Source organism: Pleurodeles waltl, chromosome 6, assembly GCF_031143425.1.
Source record: "Pleurodeles waltl isolate 20211129_DDA chromosome 6, aPleWal1.hap1.20221129, whole genome shotgun sequence".
NCBI classification, from domain to species: Eukaryota; Metazoa; Chordata; class Amphibia; order Caudata; family Salamandridae; genus Pleurodeles; species Pleurodeles waltl.
The window spans coordinates 858,372,837-858,397,654 of NC_090445.1; the positions used below are offsets into that span (position 1 = coordinate 858,372,837).

At 43.3% G+C, this 24,818-nt stretch overlaps 1 protein-coding gene across 2 annotated transcripts in view; it reads right to left on the bottom strand.

Moving 5' to 3' along the window:
* The window catches only part of LOC138300344 (neurotensin receptor type 1-like), a 336,333-nt gene that overhangs the window by 11,285 nt on the left and 300,230 nt on the right, over positions 1-24,818 (bottom strand). The window lies entirely within an intron of this gene.

Consider the following 24,818-nt stretch of genomic DNA (forward strand, 5'->3'; position numbering starts at 1 on the left):
TAGCTTTTCTTACTCGGTAAGCCCTTCAAACCTCAAACTTTGGCTAAAATAGCAGATTTACAACTTTCATTTCTATGAGGGAATGTTCCGGAATCGCAGGGATTCTCAAATTTGATACAACCTAGCATTGCCACACTGTTCCCAAGAAACACAGGAGCCATGCAAGCCATACCACACTGGATTCTCCTGTATCTCTAGATTTAAAAAATGCCAAGAGTCAGTATGGTTCCTCGAATGCCGGCTGACAAAGAGCCCAAATAATCCAGCCATTCATAATGTGATTTGATAGAAAATTGGGATTTCTTTGGGTGCAGTTATGATGTACAGGTTGGCAGAGGGTGGGTAAAGCCCCATTTTGCCACCCGCAGGAGGCAGAAATGCTGCCTGCTGCTGGCGGGTGGGGACAAAAGCCAAAATAATTCTACACTTCACCCCACCCCATTCCTTTTCTCAGTTTCTTGGCCTCCCTAGTATTCTGGTGGGCTTTCATCCCTCCTGAGTGGGCGGGCAGATTGGGGTGTTAATCACTTATCTTCATGTCCAAGGAGGGATCAGAAAGTCAACCAGGTCAACAGGGAAAAAAATGAGAAACTGAATTGGGTGTGGTTTTGCACATCCTGGCACTGCACTTCATCTCCCAAGGACCCAAACCCTAGTGTCTAGTGGGGTTTCAGCCCTCCTGGGGAAGGTAGACTAGGAGAAAATCCAGATTCTGCTCCACAGGGGACAGAAAGACTTTATTCAAACTAATCCTTGGTGTCTAATGTGCTTTCCGTCCCAAGGAAAGGGCAGATTGGGGTAAACACCCTAATCTGTCCCTCAAAGAGACAGAAAGAGGGTTGGAGCAGTTAGGCGGTGAGAGCATGGCCTGATGCCAGGGCAAGCTTCCCCCACCCCATTCTTTTTGGCTCTAATCCCTGGTGTTTAATGGGTTTACTGCCCCCAGGAGGTAGAGAGACTGTTGGAGCCGTAAGAGAGTGGGGGCACATCCTTATACCAGGGCATGCATCCCCCATCCAATTATTTTTTTAGTCTACCTAATACTTGGTGTTTAGTGGGCTCTTTGCCCACCCGGGACGACAGAATTTGGGTAAACCCCAATCTGCCTCAAGAGGAGCTGAAAGACTGTTGTGGCAATTAAGTGGCAGGGACACAGCCCTATGCCAGGGTGGTGTGGGGGGTTGGACTGGTTTGTAGTGGGTACCTAAGATACTTACACCTTATACCAGGTCCAGTTATCCCTTATTAGTGAAATGTAGGCAGTGTTCTAGCAGCTTAGGCTGTCTAGAGGTAGCTGTAGCAGAGCAGCTTAGGCTGAACTAGGAGACATGCAAACCTCCTGCAATACCACTATAGTTACACAGTACTTATACACAATAAAATACAATACTCAGTGTTACCAAAATTACTTTATTTTAGTGACACAAGGCCAAAAATATCTTAGAGGATATACTCCTTCTGGAGGTAAGCATTATACACAATATATACACTAGTAACCAAAATCAGGTAAGTAAACAGTCATAGAGTAGTGCACACAGTAGAAAATATAATAGATTGCAATGAGCCTAGGGGCAACACAAGCCATATACTAAGAAAGTGAAATGCAAATCACAAATTCCCCCCTAGGCAAGTGCAGTGTGTAGAGGGGCGCTGGGAGTGTAAGAAAACATCAAATGTAAGTAATGTACCCCACCCCAGAGCCCAGGAAAGTAGGAGTAAAGTACTGCAAGTTTCCTCAGGACACACTACAAGTTGTGATAAAGGATTTTGCAAGAACCAAGCAAGACTGCAATCAACAACCGGTGGATTCCTGGACCTGAAGACCTGTGAAGACAGGAGACCAAGTCCAGGAGTCGCAGAAGATTCCAGGAAGGACAGGAGCCCCTGCCAACCTAGAAGATGGTGCACAAGTGTATTCTCCGTTAAGAAGAAGAGTACAGAAGAGCACCAAAGAAGATGGCTGCGGGTTCCTGCGTGGTGCAGGTGATGTCCCATTTCGAATTGTTGGATGCCGGCTGTTTGTGTCCGGGATTCCGCCAGCAAGCCTTGGTTCACGCAAGTTTGCGGTTTGCATAAAAATTGAGCTGCCTGGGCCCAGGAGGGACCAGGGGGTCTCAACTTGAACTGAGGATACAGAGTAGGGTTCTCAGTACTATAGAGAGCCCACAGAAGACCAGGCAGCACCCACGGGAGTCTCAGGACATGGAGACAAAGAAGATGCAAAGTGCGGTTATCGCAGCACAACAAAGGAAGGTCCCACGCCACCGGAGAACAACTCAGCGAGTTGTGCGTCGCAGGATGGAGTGCTAGGGACCTAGGCTACACTGTGCATAAAGGATTCTTGGAAGAAGCGCACAGAAGCCCAAGGAGCTGGAGATGATGCAGTACAAAGGGATACTGTCGGAGCATGGGGAGGCAAGCTCTTACCTCCACCAAATTTGGACAGCTGGACCTTAGGACAGTCTGGGTGACATCGGTCCACCACCTGTGTTCCAGGGAGCACTCTCATCATCAGGAAAGGAGTCCTAGTGTACCGGTCATCGTCGCAGAAGGGTGCCTGCAGGAGCAGGGAAGTGACTCCGTCACTCCACAGGAGATTCCTTTTGTTCTTCTGGTGCAGGATGAAGACAGGCAGCCCTCAGAGCATGCACACCTTGGAAACTGTTGCAAATGCTGGCTGGAGCTGAAGTTGCAGGTCACAGGAGTCGTCCTGAATACTTTGTTGCAGTTACAGCTGTTCATGGAGCAGTCTGCAGATGATCCGACAGTTAGAAGCTGAAGCAGAGGATTCCTGGGAGAGTCTTGCAAGCTGAATCTGAGGAAACACCCAGAGGAGAGACACTAAATAGCCCTGAGAGGGAGATTGGCTACCTACCCAGGTATGCACCTATCAGGAGGGGTCTCTGATGTCACCCGCTGGCACTCAGAGGTTTCCAGAGCATCTCCACACCTTGGAATCCAAGATGGCTAACGCCAAGGACAAACTGGAGGACCTCTTCGAACCACCCCTGAGGTGGTGATGGACAGGGGAGTGGTCACTCCCCTTTCCTTTGTCCAGTTTCACTCCAGAGCAGGGGCTGTGGATTCCTGAACCGGTGTAGACTGGCTTATGCAAGGAGGGCACCATCTGTGCCCTTCAAAGCATTTCCAGAGGCTTTGGGAGGCTAGCACTCCCAAGCCTGTAACACCTATTTCCAAAGGGAGAGGGAAATACATTGTTCTGCCTTCCCGGGATTGAGCTGCTCAGTCCCCAGGAGGGCAGAAACCTGTCTGTGAGGTGGCAGCAGCTGGGGGAGCAGTGGAAACCTCAGAGAGCTGGTTTGGCAGTACCGGGGTTCCATGGTGGAGCCCCCAGGGTGCATGGGATTGGCCCCCCAATACCAGATTTGGAATGGCGGGACAATTCCATGATCTTAGACACCTCACATGGCCATATTCGGAGTTGCCAGTATGAAGCTACATATATGTCTTGACATATATGTAGTGCTTGCGTATAATGGTATCCCCGCACTCACGGAGTCTGGGGAATTGGCCCTGGACAACGTGGGGGCACCTTTGCTAGTGCAAGTGTGCCCTCACACACAGTAAATTTGCACTTAGATTTCAGTAAATAAAGGTTGGACATATAGGTGACTTATAAGTTATTTAAGTGCAGTGAAAATGGCTGTGTAATAGTGTGGGCACTATTTCACTCAGGCAGCAGTGGCAGTCCTGAAGAAAGGATTGTCTGAGTTTCTTATGGGTGACAAAATAAATGCTGCAGCCCATAAGGATCTCTGGGAACCCCAATGCCCTAGGTACCTAGGTATCATATTCTATGGTATAATAAGGGGGGTCCAGTGTGCCAATTGGAATTGGAATATGGAGTCACTAGACTAGAGTGACAAATCTGGAAAGTAGAGAGAGCATAAGCACTAAGTTCTGGGTAGCAGAACGTCAGTGACACAGTTAAGCATACAGACAACACACACATAGGCCACAAACTATGAGCACTGGGGTCCTGGCTAGCAGGATCCTAGTGAGACAGGTAAAACATACTGACAAAGAGGCAGAAATTGGGGGTAACATGCCAAGAAAGATGGTACTTTCCTACAGGTGTGCCATGCCACCACATTCTTTTTTTAAATACTATCCCTAGGTCTAGAGGGCTTTCTGTCCCATGAAGAGGCAGATTGGAGGTAGGCCCTCAATACCCTTCGCATGGAGGGGCTGTAAGAGTCTGGTGGCTTTTGGAAGGCAGGCAAAGCAATTGCCAATGCCTGAGGGCATCCCCCTGCCTTCTGCTGTCCCTTGTCTCAAATGGCTGAATCGCTGCTCAGGAATAGACATCCTGAGGCAATCTGAGAACTTGGATCCATTTGGAATGGTATCAGTGGAAACAGCATAAGCTCCCTTTTCCAGTGATACCTTTCCGATGTCCTCAGTGGTGAGGGGGATGAGATGTGGCCCTTGAGCACTGATGAAAGGGAAAGTGAAAGGAGGCAGTTGAATGGCTTTTTATATTTTCATTTTGGAGCTGATGACATAAGCTCGTCATATGCTGATCATCAGTCAGAAGAATACAAATTAGGCTCTGGCTACTGCAGACCAAGCTGAAAGAGTAAGAAAGGAATCCCTCTGGTGCGAGCCACAGAGATATTTCTTCCCTGCAGAAGGTGGATGAGACATTCACGCTCTTGCACTGCATGGGAGGAATGGAGGATGTGAACATCTCATCTTCTGCACAGTAGGGGTTAAACTCTTCAACCAATCTTCATCAAACATTGTGAAAGTTTTCTGCCAAGGTTGGACTAGATGGGATTTTTTGGACAAAAATATAAATACATTGACCAAACATCAGAAACTACATAGATTTATGTATTTAAGGCATTAACTATGAGTCAGCCAGAGTGGTACCCCAAGGCAAGATAGGACTGTGGTCGACACTCAATAGGCTGGTGTTCCCGCCCCTGAAATAACAAGTGTGGGAATACTCGTCTAAGTTTAACTGGGTACATTCCCCACTTTATAAAACCAGCCACAGGTCTGCTGACATCTGCAGTAAAGTCTCTGGAATTGGGAAATGTAGAGCAAAGGACCCGGTAATTCTGAGTTCTGCCAATTATTCCAAATTCCAGATTCAGAGCTGGAGATAAGGATGGGAATTATTGATTCTGGCCCTGATAACTTCACTTTTGAATTCTGGCCACCTCGTGATGAGGGCCAGAAATAAGAAGTTCCTAACTGATCAAACTTTGTTTAACCAAGTAGTGCAAAGTTCATAATGTGCCTGTGATCTCCATCGCCTAGTTTTACTAGTTCGGACATAGAAACAGCATTGCTTAATTCAAAATAAAGGCAACAGTGATTAGTTCCCACTTTAAACTTTGTGATTCAAGCTGTGATGGCTTTATGAAAGGGATGAGGCTGCTGTTAGCAGGGCCCCCCATAAAGAGCAGATAGAGGTACAAAATTAATAGTGAAACTACAAAACTATGGAATTTTACCCGTTTAAACTGGTATTTAAGTAAATAAAAATCAAGCCTGAGTACGAGTTTTCTTTTGAATATTACATTTCAACCATACCTACGTAGTCATTAGCAACTCACTACTTAATTTAGATAACATTTGTTAAAATGTACACCTTTTTTGGGTTAACCCTTTCAAAGTTCTCTGGCACATAAAGTAATTGAAGGTGTTTTATTACATAAAATAGGTGGGAAGGATTCATTTATTTCAAGTTAAGACAATTCCAAAAAATATTTAACCGGCAACCATTGCAGTAAAAGAGACATGGAACAAGTTGCAATCTATTAATTAAAATACTCGTATCACTATGAATATGAGTGACCTAAACATATATATAACTAGTGCATTAAAACATGGCATCTACAAAGCATTCATCAGGACAGCGAACTTTATAGCGATTGAACGTTCAATAAATCTGGCCACAGAAATATATTTACATTTTGTAGGAAGTTCTTTTATATTCCAATCGCATCCATTCATGCTTTTAACCTGCCAGAGGTCCTTTAGGCGTTTTATTACCTATCTCAGGATCCCCTTTAAGTAAAATAAAATTACTCCCTCAAAGAATGGAGTTGAGCCAACCCAAGGGTGCTAGGCTCACCGGGTGTAGACTCTGTGATGATGCACACCAAACGATTTGGGTGGGCCAGAACCCTTCTAATTCCCTTTCTCGAGGTGGACATAGGAATATAATGGCCTTGTTAGTGCAGGTAGGAATCCTATTTTGTATCATAGATTTAGGTGCTGTGATTCTGTGCAGCTGGAATCAAAGGTTCTGGCCATTAACACCACACTTATTAGGAATTATGGGGGTCATTCTAACTTCGGCGGGCGGCGGAGGCCGCCCGCCAAAGTTCCCCCGCCAGAATACCACAGCGCGGTCAAATGACCGCCGCGGTAATTCTGACTTTCCCACTGGGCGGGCGGGTGACTGCCAAAAGGCCGCCCGCCCGGCCAGCGGGAAAGCACCAGCCAAGCAGACACTGAAAATCAATGTGGGGCCCTGTTAGGGGGCCCCTGCAGTGCCCATGTCAGTGGCATGTGCACTGCAGGGGCCCCCAGGGGCCCCACAACACCCGTTCCCGCCAGCCTGGTTCTGGCGGTGAAAACCGCCAGAACCAGGCTGGCGGGAAGGGGGTCGGAATCCCCATGGCGGCGCTGCTTGCAGCGCCGCCGTGGAGGATTCCCTGGGGCAGCGGGAAACCGGCGGGAAACCGCCGGCTTCCCTTTTCTGACCGCGGCTTCACCGCCGCGGTCAGAATAGCCCTAGAAGCACCGCCAGCCTGTTGGCGGTGCTTCCTCCGTCCCCTACCCTGGCGGTCTCGGACCGCCAGGGTAGGAATGACCCCCTATGTCCCCAAGAATGGTATATAACAAACGGCTCGGGAAATGCCATTTCCAATTCTACACGCATTTTCTCCTTGGTGAAGAAACTGGCCAAAGTCCACACATGTTCACTACTTTATAGCACAATGTGGTAAATGATTATGGGGCTATTTTCAGGTCTCTGGTTTGGGTTGTGGAAGGGCAGAATGGGTGAGAGAAGTTCCAGATGAGTGTTTGCTGTTATTCCATTGTGCAGCAGGAAATTAGGCAGTGGCAAGTGCTGCAGCTGCCTGCAGGACCTGTACCACCACACAATGGTTTGGGTGTGAGAGAACGTAACTTGGCTGTGCCATTTCATTACTTAAAACATGAAAATTGAGGGGTGGTTATTTTTCTACATAGTGTGAAGAAACACTTTCAGTTAAATGTGGTGCAATACATACGAGTAAAGTGCACAGATGAATGTATTGTTTCATGCATGCCATCTTTCATCATTGTTTTGAAAGAACGTTTGGTATAATATTGTAGCAACATTATTCTTTATAATTATTCTATATCTCGACATAAGAGATGTATAGAATTCATTTAACCTGAAAATTGTATTTGTGTCTAATTAACTTGGCCGGATTGAAGGCCTACATTTTTTTCTTGTATTCTAAAATTCAATGTGAAGTTTGCTTTTTGCATGTTTTCCTAAAGCTGCAGGTGTCAGGATCTGGGACCCAGGTTATAGGGAGCTCATTGTGCAGGAAGATAAGACAAGCCTGGAGGGACGCTTATCAAGGGAGCAAGCCAAAGTCATGATAAATTGGCAGAATTGGCTCAGAAATATAAGGTAGGCCTAAACAAGACTAAGGCCTTGCAGAGAAGCTATTGAGTTTGCTTTAGTGAAAAGGATATTGCTGGCATGAGAACTCCAGGATTGAAAATTCAGATAAAAAATGAATTCAGAATATTAGGACATGGAAACAATAAGTGGGAAATTAAATGGGTGAAAAAGAAGGAGGTAAATAAATCTTCAGGTGAACTGCCTTCAGTTGGAGCAGAGGGAGGTGTTGCAACCTTGCCTTTGAGAGAAGTGCCTGGTGAAGGTTATGTACATGTGCCATGAGCAGGAGTGATCTTGCATAATTTACCAATGATCTCCCAAAGTTACGGAAGGAGCCAGTGGAGTTGTATCAACAGGTTGAAAGATTTGTGAGGTGTTGTGGATTGATCAGAATACGTTGTTTGACATTGTTGTCCTGAGTGACTAATGGACAGAGCGTAAGATAGCTCTCCGATGGCCTGAGATGGAACCAACTAGAAATTCAACAACTAAGGGTCCTTTGCCATTGGTAATGAAGAAATATCAAGAGGTCATCACATTTCTGAAAGGGAAAGTGCCTCCTCAGCATGCTGATTTGGTCGGGTCCAATTTGACAGAACGGCTCAAGAAACGAAGAAATCAAACCATGTCTACTATGAAAGGTTGTTGCAGGCTTTCTAACAATACAGTGGCATGGAGAAGTTAGAGGCAAAGGATATGCGACATTTTGTGCCAAGGTTTGTGAGAGGGCTGAGGCCAGAAAAAAGCCTGATGATACAGCAAAATTTGATCTGTTGGCAGAACAAGTCTATTGATGACATTTTGCTCTATGCAAAATACTGCCATGATGAGATAGAGATGAGGCAAAAAAAGCTTAAGGAAAAACTGATGGCTGCTCAAATGAAAGTAGCTCAAAAAACTAAACAGACACCCTTAGCTGTAAATAATGTGGGCAGAATGCAAGGAATATATCAGCAACCCCAAAATCCAATGCAAGGTAGGTCGAGGAGTCCCTATATATAGATCATCTCAGTGTCACACCTGCAATTAGATGGGACAGTGGAAGAAATCCAGCCAATCAGGTCCAAAATGCCAGATTAGTACCTTCTCAGATTGATAATACCAAGCCGATTCAGGGTGTGCAAAGACCCAGAAGTCAGAATTTTAATGTGCCCCAAGCACCAATGATGCAAGTCCCAGAACCTCCAATGCCACAGCAAAATGCTGTTTAGTTGTGTCACAATATGAATCGGCAGTTGAGAATGAATGCGAATCTGACACTGGATAATAATCCATTTCAGCAATTTCCCTTGTTCAATTCAAATGAGGGAAATGGCTCAGACCAGTCAGTCTGACGGTGCCTGAGAGGGGAGGATGAATGCGTACATGGCGCAGCCTTAGAGGTGAACCAGAGTGGACCATTTATAGATAGTGACGTGGATGGCTGTCCCGTGTCATTCCTGGTCAATAGTGGAGTTACCAGTTCTACTTTGCAAACAGTAGAAGTCCCAAACCTACCCCGCTCGGGAAAAACAGTCAAAGTTGTTGGTGTGGAGAATAAACAAATAACCGCTCAAGAAACTGCCCCTGCCACAGTGAAAATAGGATCTTTTCAGAATAAACACAAGTTTATAATATGTGGCTACAGTCCAATTAATCTCTTGGGAGGAGATTTGCTTTCAAAATTAAATTGTTATCTTTTGATGTCCAGCAGGAATAGAAGTGCAAACCCATGATAAGGATGCTGTTTTCAAGCTACTGAAAATGAACCGTGTTGCATGTTGCTGACATTGCTAACACTTTTCCTTCAGACTTGAGGGAAACTGTTAAATATGAAGTGTGAAATTTTTGGGAAAGGATATCGGACTGATCGCAGTGCAGAACTTGTCCGAATTTCTGTTAGGCTTAATGTTGAATACCTGAGAACCCCCACAATATGATTTGACACCAGAAGCGATTGCTGGGATAACTTATGTGAACAAATCCATGATACAGCAAGGAATTCTGAAGGAGATAATGGGAAGTCCTTGTAATTCTCCCTTTATTGGTCTCCAGAAACCGAATGGCAAGTACAGGATTGTACAGAAAAATAAACAACATCATTGTTCCTTGTTGCCCCGTGGTACCGAATCCAGCTGTAATAGTTTTTCAGATTCCATGTGAAGCCGAATGGTTCTCTGCCATTGATTTGTGTCAAGCCCTCTTTTCGATACCGTTGCATGAGGAGAGGCAGTTACTCCTTTCAATCTGGCTCAGAAACAGGGTTTTAACTTGATATCATGCCCCACAAGGGTATACTGAATCCCCACCTATTTTTAATCAGATTTTAAACAACAATTCAGAATCTTTGGTCATGCCCTGCAGCTCAGCCTTGATTCAATACATCAAAGATCTATGGTTGCGTTGAATACCCAGGAAGCTTATAAACAAAACACTATTGCATTGCTGAACCACCTGGCTGAGAATAGACATAAAGGCCCTCATTTTGAGATCAGCGGTAAAAACCGCCTACCACCACGGCGACGGCTGCCAAAAGACCATCGTTGTGGCTACCAGCCATCCACCGTATTATGACCACAGCCGGATTTCCACCAGAAGGATGGCAGAAATCCATCTGTGGCATTGCCGGTGGATGGCGGTAAGGTGGCGCTGCTGCCACAAGCAGTGCCACGCCAGTAGACCACCGCCAGCTGTATTATGACCCATAAAACAGCCTGGCGGTGTTCTGCTGGTGGACGCTGCTGGTCTGCTGGTGGCAGGAGCGCCCCGTCCTGTCTCCTGCCAGAGGACTCCTTGAACACAGGTAAGTCTGGTCTCCGACAGGGGAGGGGGGTGTTGTGTGTGTGTGGGTGTATGTGAATGTTTGTGTGTGCGTGGATGCAGGTGTGTATTGCGTGTTGGATGCGAGTGTGCATGTATGGAGGTGTGAGTGCAGATAAGTTGTCTTATGTGACTGCGTGTCTGCGTGTATGTTTGAAGGTGTGTACGGATATGTGTGTGTGAGTAGATGTATGCATGCGTGGATGTTTGTGGGAATGGGTGTGTGTATGTGTATGTGAAGGGGGGCATGAATTTGGGGGGGCTTTGGAGAGGCGGGGGTAACTAGAGAGGGAGGGGAGGGGACCCCTATCAGTGACAGGGAATGGATTCCCTGTCACTGATAGAGCCTACCACCATGGTTTTCGTGGCGGTAAGGAAACCACGAAAACCATAGCGGTAGGCGGGGTCATAATCCCACAGGCGGAACAATGACGGCCGCCGGGCTGGAGATGCATATATCTCCAGCCCGGCGGCTGTTACGGTCGTGGCAGTCGGAGTGGTACATTGGCAGGTTGGCTGAAGCCAACCCACCAATGTCATAATGTGGCGGTAACTACCACCAGCCTGTTGGCAGTACTTACCGGCATATTACCTCTGACCTCCGGGGTCGTAATGACCCCCAAAGTATCCACCGGATAGTTACAATACTGTCAAAAAGAAGTCCAATATCTTCAACGCCACATTGAAAAGGGAGTGAGAAAAGTGTCACACAAGAGAATTTTACCCACACTGAAAATGAGTCTCCAACTACAGAGGAAAGTTAAGATGTTTTTGGGAATGGTAGGCTACTGTAGACAGTGGATACCCAACTTTTCCCTGATGGCCAAGCTCTTACAGAGGCTGACACTCAAGGACGTGTCTGATCCGGTACCATGGGATAACGACTGTCTTGTTGTGCTCCTACAGCTGAGAGAATGTCTATATTGTGCCCTGGCTCTAGGGATGCCCGATTATAACAAATCTTTTTCTCTGTGAAAATATTGTAATGGGTCATCCATTAACTGTGTATGTACCCCACATTCTGTTGAGCTTTTGTTGAATCTTCACCAATAGTCAATACAGCATTACTGTCGTTAATGACTTCGAACAACTGTAGTCCCAGCGGGGCTTCATGACGTCTTCTGGATCTCCAATCCAGAAAGGCGAACAAGTGAGAAACCTCTTCAGCGCACTACAATTGCCTGAATGAATTACAGTGGTTCAGTGAAGTGCCCTGCATATCGTTCTAAGGATGATTATGTGGCTTTGGGCAATAGGTACGCCAACGAAGATGCAAAATATTGTGCACACAATATTTGTACATTTAATGGTGACTTCGCAAATGAGGGAATGAATGAGACTAACTTTAACCACTTGTTGACAACAGTTGAAGTGAAGGGGCTTCGGGAGGAAGTATCTTAGGAGAAGCAACAGGTTTTGTCAGGAGAGATGATGACATTTCTGTTTCAATGGATGGGCGACCGGTGTTGCCAAATAGTCTGTAACCTCCCATAATTTCATGGGCCAGCTCATATTGTTAGAGATGCTATGGTAAGATCATTTAAACATACTTGGTTCAACCCTGAATTCAGGTTGATAGCTGAAGCTTTGTGTCATAGGTGTGTTGTGCGTCAACAGAACAGTGTTGAGAAAAGAACTGCAATTATACTGAGTCACATAGGAAAGTCAGGAGGACCTTTTAACAGGATACAAATGGATTTCATTGAGATGCCCATGTACAATGGACTGAGATATGTTTTGGTTGTAGTGTGTCTTTTCCCGTTGGGTTGAAGTTTACCCAACTAGGTGAAACAATAGTCTCACTGTAGCAAAACTGTTATTGAGGGAACTCATTCCCAAGTTTGGTGCCCCTACCTCTTTGGAATCAGATCAAGGATCTCACTTCAACAATGAGGTCCTGAAATAATTGTGTGCAGCTTTGCAAATAGAGCAGCAATGATACTGCAGTTATAGACCTGAGGGTTCAGGTCTTGTGGGACAGGTGAATAGCATGCTGAAATCCAGATTGGCAAAAGTGTGTGCTTCAGCATCATTGGGATGGCCTGATGCTCTGCCTCTTGTGTTAATGAGTCTGCGGAGTGTACCTGATCAAAAGACTGGACTGTCGTCCCATGAGATCATAACGGGGAGGGCAATGAGACTACCAGTGATTCCTGTGAATGCATTTGGGAATATTATTGATCATATGGTCCTAGACTATTGCAAAGGACTAGTTGATGTGATGCATTCTGAGTCTCATCAGGTTGAAGCAGCCAAAACCCATCCACATCAATAGCAATGCCATGATAGTAATCCCTGCGATTAGATCTTGGTGAAGAAACATGTCAGAAAGACATGTCTAGAACCTCGTTGGTGTGGGCTTACAACATTTGCTGTTAAATATGGAGGTCTCCCCAACGGGATACACAATTCCCACACTCACAGAGTTGAGTGTCCCCTTGACACGACAGGGCATGTTCCAGAAGAACCAGTGGTGTGAGAGAGACAACAGGGGCAGGGCAGAAAGGCTGTAGGGGACTAAACTGTGCTTGAAACAGCACTTGATCATGCTGAAGGGGTTCTTGAGCAAGTCACAACTGAAACCGAAACAGAGACAATTGAACCTTGCCCTGTGGTGAATGAGCCGGACTCAGAATCAGATCCTGAAGAAGGAACTAGTGCTGGAACAAAGTGAGTGAGTGGATGCTGAAGACCACTTGCCCAGAAGCAAAGAAAGATTGGAAGTGAGTCTGCCTAAAGAGCGTGTGCCACCAATGATTTCGGAAGAAACTGAAAGCTCTGATCTGAGTGAAAGTGGAAATGAAGATGAATGTGAAAATGACACTAAGAAGGTCAAAAAGAAGAAGAGTGCCTAGTCGTAGGCATTCTTTACCAAAGTAGACCTACTTTGCAAATGGCAAAGTCGCATATAGAGAGTTCTGGGAATATTGGGATTGACATACAGGTTTGGCTGAACCTTCATGAACTGAAGATGGTGGTTGAGTTGTATCTTGAATTTTAATTGTCATCAATGAACTTGGTTTGTGTGGAGATCAGAGACGTTTACATTGATCGGAATGGGCAATTCAGAATATTTCCTAGGCTCCAGCAGAAGAGACAGGGTTATCCAGTAGAAGAACACGGAGTAGGGCTAGGGAAGTCTCATGAAGATTTTGTTTTGTTGATAAATGAACTTTGAGCTTTTTTTGCTATTCGCATTACTGATATCAACATAGAAATATATTGCTGCTGCTGTGCTTATCTGATAATAGATCTGATTTTAAGGATGAAATGGAACCACATCAGAGAATTAGACGTAGATGTATAATAGGTGAACGTTTGCTTATTTTCCTTATAACATTAGTAGTGTTGTTAGTAGGAGCATTTTACACTACCCGTCCTTCATAAGGGGAGACATCTTCTAGTGTTTCCCCGCAAACGACTAATTCTGAGAAAAGTGATAAGTTAGCTGAGAAAGCATTACACTTAGATGCATCCAGGGGAGATTATTCTGCAAATGCATATTTTCACTTTTTATGTGAATATGTTGATACCATGAAGTCAAGAAATTGTTATATAGGCACTCAATTGCCTGCTTCAGTTCCAGAAGGTGTTACCTATCATCATATTCCTGTGACCTGTGGGATTTCACGTAGTCTTCTGTTCAGCTTGTTTTATGGTACAGGATATTATCAGTATTATTTTCTCAAATTAAAATTTAATTCTTTCAGAAATTCCTATAATTGATCATTTGAGAAAATGTCGAGCTCCTTTGCAAATAAAGCTAACTGAAAGATTTTTTTAAACCTGTTGCCACTTTAGAGACAGTCTATGCCCATAGACACAATTTAACCTGTACATTTTCAGAAGTTAAAAAGAAATTCTGAAACTTAGTTGAGGACAGAAGGAGGGAATTGGAAGCCAGTTCCAAACTAAATGAGCATTTCCATGGTAATAATAAGTGGACCAAAGAAGAAATAGAACATCAGTTAGCCGGAAAACTTAGTGGGTAAATTAGCCACCAGTAATGCTGGAGCTTTATTGGTTGTGAATACTGAAATGATAGCAATCAGATCAATGGTTTTACAAAATTGACCTATGTTAGATGTGTTACTCGCAAAAGAGGGTGGAGACTGTCAGATGTTGAAGGTCCAACAATGTTGTACTGGTGCATGGCAAGCTATTGGAAAATGATTTTCTGCTATAGGCAGATGGTTTGGGAATTTAGAAAGTGGAATTGTAGGTTTGTGTTGAGGCCATTGTTGATTATTTCAATAGTGGGACTAGTTCTGTTGGTTGAATACAAAATCTTTCAAGAGCAGGAGAATTCAGAGAGATCGGAAGAGAAAGAGAGCAGGGTTGAATTGGAAGATAGTCAGTGTAAATATTAGAATGATATTAAGCGTTTGAAGGAGTCAGGGCGAATACGGTTCAAAACCAGGTTGTTGAGAGTCTCATTCGAGAATGAAAGGGATTTATGATGACTCTAAAAGTCATCAGAGGGAGGGTTGAGAGAGTGTAACTTGGCTGTTCCATTATGTCTCCTAAAACGTGAAAAGGAAGGGGTGGTTATTTTTCTACATAACATGAAAAGACGCTTTCATTTAAGTGTGGTGCACTGCAATACATACGAGTAAAGTGCACAGATGAATATAATATTTCATGCATGACATATTTTATCATTATTTTGAAAGAATGTTTATGTTATAGTATTTTAGAAATATCGTTCATTATAATCATTCTATATTTTGACATAAGAGACTTATAGAATTCATTTAACATGAAAAGTCTATTTGTGTCTAGTTAGCTTGGCAGGAGTGAAGGACTATATTATTTTCTTGTGTTCTAACTTTCAATGTAAAGTTTGCTTTTTACATGACTTCCTAAAGCTGCAGGTGTTAGGATCTGGCACTGAGGTAATAGGAAGCTTATTGTGCAGGAAGATAAGAAAAGCCCAGAGGAATGCATATCAAGGGCGGAGGAGTATCCTGTGTTGGTAGCTGTAACTTTTGTGAAATTTCAAAGTGCGAGGGTGCGCCAAGGTTGAACGCTGAAGACTTCCGAAGGTGAACGTGTCAATTAGAGACTTGTGATTTGTAGTTATGTTTTTGAACTGGGGACGGTATTTGCCTATGAGATCACCCTCTGAAGAATCAAGATTTAAGCATGATTTAGTTAGCTGTGAGATTCATTTTCCCTCTGTCCTTTGCTGAGAGTGGACCTTACTGAGATACAACCTCTAGACTTTAATTCTTATGTGGCTTCATGCCGCCGTAACTCTCTTGATGGAAACTTCTACAGAAATTCTATCGCACTGATTACTTTTCCTTCAAATCTCATAGATATTAGCATAGTTAGGATTTTAGAGCAAATGGTTATGCAGGAAAACTAGGATTTGAATTAAATGCATCAAACGTTTTTCCTTATTTTCTGCATTATCACTATTGAATTGGTGGTATTCTATATGCTAATCAAATTTCATATTGTGCTACATTTTGATTCTCCTTTGGTGATTCTGTACATTTATACTATAATTTTGAGATTCATATATGTAAGTTTGACTTTAAGTCTAAATAAAAACTTTTGACGTTTATTGGGTTTCCAAGATTTAATGTGTGGCTATCTGCTACACTGTGATTCAAATTTGTATGTATATCTCCTCACCCCTGGAACAGAGAAAGGAAAGATGCATTGGGCTTAGGATTTAGAAACAGAGCCGAGAGCTGGATCAGGTGCAATATCTCAGGCCCAGGACAGCCAGGTCCAGAATATTCATCCCAGTTGATCTCAGGCCCACAAACACCAGGCATCTCCAATCATAAGGAGGGCCTAAGTGTATATGTGTTGAGGTATGTGGGTGAGTAAGCCAATGTTTTCAACTAGGTGTTTCAGGCTAATTTTAAAGCACAAGTAAGGAATACAGCTCTAAAGAAGTGATCCATAACTTTTATACATAGTTAAGAATTTGGCGTTAACAGAATAAAGGGAGCCTGCTAGGATGTGGCCAGTGATGCTGAAGCAGAGTGAGGATTCTTGTAGTGCAGGTGTACTCCAAGTTAGTCCCCAACCTATTCATGATGCCCCGGGATGCTGTTTTCTTGACTTAGCACTGACATTCAGAAATCTGTTAAAGAGGCAAGTATTTATTTACACCTTAACTAAAAGAAAAGTAAACGCAAACAAAGCGGCTTAAGCCACCTATCTTTAAAAACATCCACATTCTAAAGACATTGTACAACAATCATGTAAAAATATATTAAAGTTCAAAATTCAGAAAGGTGTATTATTAACATACCGAAGTGTTTCATCGTAACATGTCAGATTACATCATTGTATTGACAGGCATTTATTAAAATGTATAGTCCTCAAACATGATTTTAGAAACATTCATTTCTTCCCCACCCTGACAATAATAGCGTTAGTTAACCAACAAGCAAGTTTGTTGCCATGTGAACCTGCTATGTGGCCTAGGTTATTATTATACATGATAATTCATTAAATAAAACACAAGAGACTTTGTACACTGCACATAATGAAGTAACGGCTTTTATGGTGCTCTCATATATGATAATGAACAAAAAGAAGGTAAAATGAACTAAAAAAGGTTGCCTAAGATTACACAATTTAGACAAGTGGGGATGCCGGGATTGATATGATTCTTCTAGACACTAGGGCCTGTATTACCTAGAGGGCGCACTTTCCCTGTTTGTGCCACGGCGCACCTTAAAGCAGGTGCACGGGGTGCAAACAGGGAAAGTGCACCCTATTAGGCATAATGCGCTTCAAGAGAAATATGGAACAGCTGTTTAAAAGGTGCTTTGTGTTTTTCTGTGCAGGTGGCAACCTGCCTGCACTTTTCAGAAGGATTAGAGATCCCCTTGCAGGCAGGTGCAGTTAATCTCTGCACTCATCTTCACGGGGATGTAGGGGGGGTCCATGGGACCCCTTTAGATCCCTCCTGAGGGCTGCCTTTAGGAGGTGCAGTGAAAGTGTGCCACCTTTTTGTGGCACATTTTTAGTCCACCTTCTAAAGGCATGTTTGCCTCTGCACATGTGTTGGTAATACGGCCCAGATGCAGAGAAAAATAGATTTCCTCATTTGCGTGGGGCTATGCCCCATGCAAATGTTTGAAAGTTCTCTAATGATAGTACTGGTGCTATATGTGCACCAGCACTATCTGTATTACAGAAGGGTCTGCACAAGCGTCTGCTGCCCCTTCTGTAATACCAGAGTGGCCCAAAGGTGCGCAAAGCAGGTGCAACTGCATGTTGCGCCCCCAGGGCACTTTGTGGAATATGACCCTAGGGGATGATCTTAAAGGGCAATATGGAATGCAGCCCTTGAAATAACTCCACCATAGACTGTGCACACCATGCTCATGCTTCTTATCCCCTACACCCACCTCCTAATCCTCCCTCCATTCACACCCGTAATCGTGGTGGAATCAATGAGGCCCTCGGTCACACCACAGACCTTACTTTTGGCCCTGGGGGAAATGTTTGCAAGTATCAGTTTTAAAGGTTAAAAAAAACAATATTAACAATTTTGTACTGGAGTCACTTTTTGGCCGACAGTCATCTGGTGTAGTGTTAGAAAGGTAGCTGCATGTATGTGAATGCTAAGGAACGGCACAGTGTTTAAATGTTTAAATGTTTGGACTTTGTTGGAGTGGGAATAGAAGTATTGAGGGAATATGATTAATGAACATAGAGTAATCCCATTTGACCAAGGTAGGAGTGGTTAATAACAATTTTACAGTGTATAGTGGGTGATGGAAACAAACCTTCCTAATATTAAGATGTTGGTACTTGGTGGCTGTGGTAGAGGAGGTGAACAACTTCAGTCTTCTGAAGTAATTGGACTGTGCCCAAAAGCTTCTCTTAGATTGTAATGAATTATGTGTTTCTGTGGAGATAAGAGTTAGAAGCACGGCTTTGATGAATGACAGTACCGGTAGAAAGGAAAGATGCTAGTTGTGGGTGCAGTTAATAAAGTTGGATACACATGTGAAGAATTTCTCAGTGGAATCAAGATTGTAAAGGCAGACTGTAGTGAAATCATTAGCTAGAGTAGAGATACATTGTTAGTGGGTCTGTTGAAAACAATTTGCTATGCAGTTTAGTAATAGTAGTAGTAGTAGGAGGAGGAGGAATAGGGGTAGGTAGAGGAGGGGAAGGAGGAGGATTTGTGGAAAAAATGGAACTGAGATACAGCGCAGTAGTTGGCCAAATAAGAAGGGTCAATTTTGGGATTTTTGATTATAGTGAGACATTCATAAACATGCAAAGGCAGATAACATTTATGGAGTTGAGGAAAATGTATTCATAAGTTGAAGACAAAGATAGTCAGATGGGGTATGTGATGGTTTGGTAGAATGGTGATACTAATTTTGAGTTTAGGGATGAAGGATTCAAAGGTAGTAGATGGAGGGTGCAGAGATAGTGTATGGAATAAGTGCAGAGAGGGCTAAGAAGAGTATTTTGTAGGTGCTTATAATAGTGTTAGTCTTAGATGTGAAGTACTGTGCAAAGACAATAGGAGAAATGGTAGTTAAACTGGCGGTGAAGAGAGGAGGGAAGGGAGGAAATTGCACAATAAAAGGTAAAGTGATGTGGATGCCGATGTAGAAAAGAGGCCAGAGTGATATTTGGCAGAAACTGGAATGTTTGTGAGGCCACAAAGGAAAACAGAAACATGGTGGGCGGAATGCTTCTAATAATCTGAGCTACTGCTAAACACTAGCTCTAGAGTCCTCAGTTTTTAACAACTATATCTCTCTAGACAGAGAATGACCATATGGAAATCATCCCTGGTCTTGCTCTATAGGGAACAGTTGAGTCCAGCCTGCCAGGCCAGGTCCCCTCCAGAGGTGATTACAAGCAGTCTGAGATGATTTTGGCCTTGCTATTTCTCATCAATGAGTTATAGCTTGAGTATTGTGGCTCGAATAGCACGGAACACATATCTGGATATACCAGTCTCACTTAGAGTGTCTAATACAACATGAACAAGGGTTTTGAAAGCCCTGTCTGGACTGCACTGTCGAGGACTGAAGACAGTGAAGTTTGCTCTTGCTTCCCTTGTGGTTACCCTACCTCAGAAGCTATGGTTCCACCCTGTGCTTATCGTACATGTGAAAGGTGTCACAAGTCTCCCTATGAGGGTCCCACGCAGGAGAAAAAAGCACAAAGGGGAGAAAAATACCTCCTTGGCAATATGGATAGTTCTCACTTGACGATGAAGAGCTTTACTGGTGTTGGAAGCAAGACACTGAGTCTACCGTGACAGTGAAGGAGTCTAGACTGAAGAATAAAACAAGGAAAAACAGCTGCTGAAAAAGGTGCAAAATTAGAGGCAAAAAGAACCTAAGGTGGATGATGTATACAAATAAAAATAGGGGGATTGAAAGTGTTGCAATGCATCCTTCTCAAATACAAGCTCCCTTATAAATGAGTGGACCAAGAAATGGTCAAGTCATTAAAATGGTCTTCACAGGGAAATGGTTGGAGGACGTTTTGGACAGAGACACTCTGGTAACTGCAACATTAAAGATGACCATCTTGGTTAGGAATGAAAACAAGCCCAACCACATCTACCATTCTGGGAAACTAGAGTCCTTCTTGTATGGCAGGTGCAAGAAGAGAGGTCAAATATCTAACACCCCATTCTTGATCTATCTGGAGCCTCTGATCATCCATACTATCAAACTCCTTCCTTCATACTTTCAGCCCGACATCCTCGACTGCAGCAAAGTTGCCCATTATCAGCTAAGGTTACTGCAGCCCTTAGCATGCCAAGCTTTATGGGCAAATCACAAGGGGAATTCTTCTGAATTCCAAGCATGCCTATTTCAAGTCTGCCAGTACCGAATGAGTTAACCAGGACCGCATACTCTGCAGAACCAAGACCACTCTTCAGTGAAATCTGTATGTGGGTGCAACAGGGAGGGGGTCTGGCAGATCAAGTTGGACTTTAACTATTGGAGAAGGACCAGGAATTATATACATATGACTCGTCTCCCTCTAGAGTGGCATAGTGGGTGAGTGGACTGGAAAGAGGCCCGAATGGACACCAGTGGTTGAGATTAATTCAATGATTCCTTCAACCACCCAGTTGTTTATAAGAACACAAAGAGACTCCAGCCATTTCTAGAGATTTTTGGAACAGCATGTTTTTTTCAGTTTGTATAACTGAGTGGCAATCATGGTTTCAAAACTGCAGGTAGATGGCATATTCCAAGGCTGAGGCTGTGGGACAGTGAGGTAAAGATGTGACTATATTAGTGTGAGTTAAGGGTATTGTATAGTGCCTGTGAAAAATGTAATGTGGAAGAGAGGATCAGAAGCATTATGGATTTGTTTGAGGTACGTGAGGAAAGAGGCAGTTATCATTTTTACTAGAGATGGATGACTAAGTGTTTGTGATTCTTTCGGAATTAAGTCAGGATTCAATTGTAGGGTGGGGAATTCAGTATAAAATTAAATATGTTCCCACTGTGTTTGGAGGAGCTAGAGTGAGTATTGGTGATTAAGTGGTCTAGGAAATGTTGGTTGAACTCTGTGTGATGGTGGTATTTTATCTCAACACTGAAGCGACAAAGGGAAGTGGTGGGAGTTGGTGAGGTATGGAGCCTATTATCAAGGTCTTCAACAATAAATGTTACACTGGGCTGTGTTTGTAGATAACTGCTATTTGGTTGCAAAATCGTTTTATCATGATTTTGCTATTAAATGTACAAAATGTTAATTATGCAGATTTGGCTGAAAACCACATCAAAAATGCCCCTTGAACAGTAGAAAGATGAATTAATGGGTTAGACAATCCCACTTATCTTTGATCAAAAACAAACACAAAGTCAAGGACAACAAAGAGCAACCAAATACACAAAATCTATATTATTTCATACCCAAAATAATCAAATGTCTTCATATCTCAGAAAAAACCCTATGTGTGCCCGCAACAGAATCACAATTACTCCACACACATTCCTACTAAAAACATAACTACACAACAACTTGGGACTTCATGGGGGTTGTGTATCTTTAGGGTAATGAATTGAAATATTGATACCAGTTAGATTAACCCATTAATAAATATTTGTAATGTCCAGGGGGCATTTGTTTGATATGGTAGTTTTACTGGTTACCCTAAATCCTTGTGCTAATATTGAGCAAGGCCTGCCTATTTCGTAGTTTTGTGACTGCAAAACCGTTCACAATCCTTTTACGGGTAAAAACGGGAATATTACAAAGAATTTGACTTGCAAGAATATATACACAATATACATTTTTATTTGTCCTTGCAAGACATTTAGGTTGGGAATATCACTTTGCCTATTGATCAGAGGTCTTAAATTAAAAGCAATTGCAAGATGTGACCTCTCTTACTCAGTACTACTACACTTTGCGTCATTACATAACAGCAATGAGGCCTCAATAAAGATGAAGAGGTATGTATTTTCCTAGGTCAATAGAACCCAAGATAGGGCATAGTAATCATATTCTGCTACCTTTCAAGTTACCACCAAAAGACATTAGGAAGTGCAATCTTTTTTATTTTAACTAATACGTTGGTTTTTCTTTGTCCTTCTTTACTTAGGTCATATCTCATACAGACCGTTAGAAAAATATTGCCTCTTCTTTTATGAGGTAAAATTGCATTGACAATAGAAGATTCGTGGGACCAAATCAGAATATATGTCTTTATATATGTTATATATATTTTTTTCTTTTACTAATGTATATACTAATAATATATTTTGTTGCAGGACTTTAGAATGGAGACCAATCTTGATATGTTCATTACATGAATTGCTTATCGCTTATTATATTTCACTGAATGCTCAATATTGCAATGCCTTCGGGGCCTTTATTGGAAATGAAATTATATATTTTTTACTATAATAAGTAAAATTGACCGGGAAACCTTTGTTTCTTGTAATCAGACATAATAGGTATAATTTGGATTTTTACATGTCACCCACTGCGGCATGATTATGAGGATTAGGAGAGTTGATTTCCATGCTATTCACAAATTTTGTGAAAATATACTGATAACATACATTTACGTTTTTGTTGGACAAATTGGAATTAATTTTGACCAATGGATATTTTTACACTCTACATTGCTGTTTTATAAGGTGATGAATTAAATGATGAGTTCCTCGAAAATATTCACACTGGTGAGTACTGAGCTCAATTAAATTGTGTATGTAGATATGTCTGAGCTCTAAATCAACAGTGTAAGATGGGCGTGACTTTATGACTGTTCAATGATTTTGTGGATGGGTAGAATTTTGCCCTGCTTGACGTCAAGGAAAGTTATTCTTTTAAATAGAGTGCAGTGAAATATGGCGACTATTGTAGCAAAAACTGAAATATCAGCTAAAACACTGTGGGGGTCATTCTGACCCCGGCGGGCCAGGGTCGGCGGGAGCACCGCCGACAGACCGGCGGTGCCCCGCAGGGCATTCTGACCGCGGCGGTTCGGCCGCGGTCAGATGCGGGAAACCGGCGGTCTCCCGCCGGTTTCCCGCTGCCCTGCAGAATCCTCCATGGCGGCGGAGCTGACACCCCCTACCGCCATCCTGTTCCTGGCGGGTCTCCCGCCAGGAACAGGATGGCGGTAGGGGGTGCCGCGGGGCCCATGCCAATGGCATGGGCACTGCAGGGGCCCCCGTAAGAGGGCCCCACAAAGTATTTCAGTGTCTGCTATGCAGACACTGAAATACGCGACGGGTGCCACTGCACCCGTCGCACCCCTGCAACTCCGCCGGCTCCATTCGGAGCCGGCATCCTCGTTGCAGGGGCATTTCCGCTGGGCCGGCGGGCGCTCTTTTGGAGAGCGCCCGCCGGCCCAGCGGAAATGTATGAATGGCCGCCGTGGTCTTTTGACCGCGGTGCAGTCATTTGTCGGCGGGACCTTGGCGGGCGGCCTCGGCCGCCCGCCAAGGTCTGAATGAGGCCCTGTGTCTTCCAAGAGCCAATGGTGATTTGTTCACTAAAATTGTGTTGTATCAACTCTTGCTGTGCTGGTTTTCTCACCGAGGATTTGGTTTGATCAACGTTTGTATACGTGAGCACGGATGAGGCACACCAGTTTCTCAGACAACTCACTGTGTTTGGGTTGTGCCTCCGAAACGTTGCCCAACTTATTTGGAATATATGTCTTTTTCTGTATCGATAGCTATATCTCTCTCTATATATATGCATAAATAGAGATATCTATCCACACACACACATATTTATATATATCAGTGAATCCGGTCAGAACCAGAGTATTCAGTATAAAATGCCAGAAGCAAGAACACTTAGTAATGCATTGTACATCCTTTATCCCCCTCCCATTATACCAATTGCTGAATTGACAAAAACCTCATAGAACATTAGCATGAGACATAGCTTATTGATTGCTGCTTTAAGTACTGAACCTGCTGGGACAAGGTTCAGTTTGACGTTTTATAATGTGTTTTAAAGTCTATTTCACATTGCAAAACAGAGTACGTTTTGTCCTGCAACTCCCCTCTTATCCCCTACCTCTACTCTGAGATTCAAACTTTAAAACTGAATTTTCTCCATTCCCCGATAATTTGGTTGGAACCAGCATACCTCTGGAATGTCCTGCAGGCATTCAGACAGGTAAAATATGGTTTTATTAGGTTTGTATACGTGAGAGGATGTTTTGCATACTTACTAGTGAAAGTAAGATCTACCTCACCACGTGATGTTACCCATGAAGATGTCAATGAACAAGTAGAAGTATCTGGTTTCCATAAAGGGGGTTTTGGGAGGTGATGGGAGGAACAGAGTTACAGATGTTTGTGGTATTATAATTATATGTACATTGTGCATATACCAATATACGAGGGTGAACATCGCTTGGTTCTGATTTCATCTATAATCTGAACATCACTAGCCCCACATCTGAACTCATAATGTGACAATCTGACAAATACATCCACAAATTTGATTTTGATAGGAATTTAGCCACACAACCCATAGACTCGCAGTCTTCTCCACTGTGGAGAAATCTAAAAGCATCAATTCTACCTCCTTTAAAATGCAGTTCCAATCACTTCACTGTAACCAAAAACAGCCTTTAAAAATGCAGTTCCAATCATTTCACTATAACCACATACTTCTCACTGAATATTCCTGGACACCATTAAATATAGGATTTCTACCACTGTTGACCACATTGCTCCACTTAAATTCTAACAGCCTAAATGGCCACAGTTGACATATCATGTTCAGCTTGTGACTTTCCTTTGCAAAATTGCTTCCTTCTAATGCAGGATACTACAAGGATCTGCACTGCACCAGCTTATTTAATGCTTACATGAGTGCACTGGCCTCGACCATCATGTAAGGACACCAA